Consider the following 3,446-nt stretch of genomic DNA (forward strand, 5'->3'; position numbering starts at 1 on the left):
TGCGAGTTCTGTGTCCAACATGGGCCAACGCCTGCTTGCCCGCTCCCGTCAGGTGGAATCATTGATGGCAGAGGTGGAAAGACTTAAGCAAGAGATCCAGCAGCTTAAGTACGAGAATAGAAGTTTGCATGTGCTTGCAAATAACTATTCGTCGGGGATGAAGAGGAAGCTTGATGAGCTGCACGAATCTGAGGGTCGAATCCAAAGTGACCGTCAAAGGCTTGCGGCTTATCTCCAGAGGCACCTTTTTCCTGGGTCATCCAGCGCTTGGCCAAGTATTGAGGCCTGGAATGCTCTAGCTCCGATGCCTCCCGCTCCGATGGCTTCCGCTCCGATGGCTTCCGCTCCGATGGCTTCCGCTCCGATGCCTCCCGCTTCTATGCCTTCTGCTTCTATGCCTTCCGCTTCTGCGCCTCGTAGTGGGGCTTCACGTAAACAACCTTTGTGAAGCTCCACCTTTCTCCATGTTTAGTATCTTTTTTTTTTTTTATTTTTTTTTTATTTTTATTTTTTAACATAAATAAAATCAAACGGCATGGAATTGGTCCTTGAATGGAAGGTGATACTTGAAGTGAACCGGCATTGGTTTGAATTCTAATGTAGGTGCCTGATTAAAAAAAAACAACAAGTTAGTATAAAATGTAATGGAATTTGAAAAAAATGACTTACTTGTTTTGTCTGACAAGAACTCAATGACAAACACCACTCCTTTGAAAGTTTCAGGGATATTGGACTTGGCCAGATTGCATGTGATGGTTATGACTTGTCCAATGTCATCAAATTCAACTTCTTTGGGCATTGTTGTCTCAAGTATATCCTCTTTGATGAATTCATGAAATTCCCTACTTTGCACCTTTGGAAGGTCTTCCAAGATGTCTTTTTCACTTTCTTCTTCCTTGGAATTCATGAACCTGCAAGGAATAGGGATATTAGGTGGAATGGGGTTAGAACTAATTGGAACAACCTTACTTGAATTAGATGGCGTAGGAGCAATAAGTGCTTCCAGCAAAGGTGCTTCAAATTCTCCCTTCGGTTTTACAAGGGTTGAACTAGGGAGTTTGCCTTGGTCGCAAAATTGTCCTACGAACTCCGCGATCTGCCCAATTTGCTTTTCCAAGTGGTCCAACCTTTTGTCTTCTTGTCGAGCCTCATTGTCTTGATTTTGTGAGCCCTGCACCAAACAAATTAATTCGTTAAGCTTTTGATTATAATCTATTGACGAACTTAAGTTTGGTTGGGCATATTGAATATGAGGTTGTGGTGGCTGCCAATATCCTCCTTGTTGAGCATTTTGAGGTTCCCACCACATAGAGTTTGAATGATCACTCCAATCCGAATTGTAAGTATTGGAAAACACGTTATTCCTTGATTGAAGATTCAATATATCAACTCTTTGCATTTGAGACCTTTCCATGAGCTGTGACAAAAGAGAAGCATTATCAAGTGCCATGTTGTTCTTCTCTAGTATTTGAATTCAACAAACAAAAAAAAAAATCAAAAACTAAAACTAAAATACATAACAGAAACAAACAATCCAAGAGATTAGCAAATTTTCTAATCCCCGGCAACGGCGCCAAAATTTGATGCGAGATTTATACGCACACAAATTAAACCCTATTTTCGTCAAATTGTAGTATAAGTATAAGTAGGGATCGTTCTTAACCGGGGATTAGGAGGGATTGCAAATCACTTGGAAACTGACTCAAAAACGTAAAATAAAGTTAAAAACGTTCACAAAGACTCAAAGGACTCAAAACAAGTTCAAAAGACTCAAAACTGCCTAAAAACACTAACTAGGCAGTTTCTGACCTTAAACCCAATGTTGGACGAATTTAAGATTATGGTTTGATTCAAACGTAAAAACACAATATAAAACACTATACTAGACTAAAAGAATGCAAAACTAAACTTTAAAACACTAAAATAAACCAAAAGACTCAAACATCACCCAAAACACTCAAAACAGCCTTAAAATCACTTTCTGGGCAGTTTTGAGCACTTTGGTGAATTTGGACGAATTTTGGGAAATAAATTGAATCAAAACACTTTAAAACATAAACTAAACAAAGTCTAAACACTAAAGAACAAGAAAGTAAAGGGGGGTTTTAAATTGACGAGAATTGAAATAACGAAACAAGTTAATAAACTAGACAGAATGTAAAGATGAATTTGATGGAATTGAATGGATGGGAACCTAGCTAAGGGGTTCATCTCCATACATGTTATACTTAGATAATAAAATGATTTCCAATTGCATTTCAATAAACTATGATACTCAACACCCCAAGTTAACCGTGATGCACTAATTAACCTTCAAATCTTCCTAACGTTATTGAATTGGATGATGCATGCGACAATTCAAAACATTCCCCACAAGTCCTCAACATGAATGCATAGAAGAGGTACAAGCAAGAATCATTACGCTCTATGAAAATTATAAGTGTTGACGAGGCATTCGTTACTATGATTGCATGAAACTTATGCCAAGAATTTGTTTAACGCGATTGTTTATAAGCAACCCCCACTACTTGTGAATATAAGTTCGTAACTATTAGGTGAAACTCACTTATATTCTAGCGTCATATTCATGCATGAAAATTAAGCGTGCATTCTCAATAAACATACATAAATAAGTTATCAATCAAACAGTTAAATAAATTGAATCCACAACTTATGAAACGCAATTAGAAGTAATCAAATCAAAATGCAAGCATAAACATATATTTCGAATCCCCCCCTAGCCAAGGGGGGTTTAGTTGAATTTAAACATTGGAATCAAAGAAACACCTAAACATTCCAACAACTCAAACTTGAATTGTATGAACGTTTAGGCCCTCTTCTCTTCCATTCCTCATTCGTACAAAACAAAGAGTATTGAAATTAAACATTGAAATCAAAGAAACACCTAAACATTCCAACAACTCAAACTTGAATTGTATGAACGTTTAGGCCCTCTTATCTTCCTCTTCGTTGTAGCACAAGGTCTAAGGATAGTTTGATGGTGTGAATGGTTTGGGGAGTGGTTGGAGTGGCTGCAATGGAGGAGAAAAGTGTTTTGGTGGCTGCTGCAAGGGTGTGGAGAGGTTTTGACGAATTTCTGGAATATGGAAGAGTGAATGAGAATGAATGAGTGTGTGAATGCTTATTTATAGGTGAAATGGGGGGAACATGACAGCTAGGAGGGAATGTGGCTGCATGTTTGAATGATTAAAGGATGCATGTGGGTTGAAATTGCATGTGCAATGAATATGTGGCTGCATGTGCAAGGGGACAATCTGAAAATGCATGTGAAAGCATGTGTTGGCTGCAATGATGAAATGGATGGGAGTGCATGTGGCTTAATTAATTAAAAGGAGTGCATGTGGAATGTTTTAAAGGATGGAATGCATGTGAATATGATGGAAATCTGATATGGTGATGGGAGATGCATGTGGCTGATTTATGCA

Source organism: the organism of the source record quoted next, unplaced genomic scaffold (assembly GCF_019419815.1).
Source record: "Pyrus x bretschneideri cultivar Hongxiangsu unplaced genomic scaffold, Pyrus_bretschneideri_v1 Contig108, whole genome shotgun sequence".
NCBI lineage: Eukaryota > Viridiplantae > Streptophyta > Magnoliopsida > Rosales > Rosaceae > Pyrus > Pyrus x bretschneideri.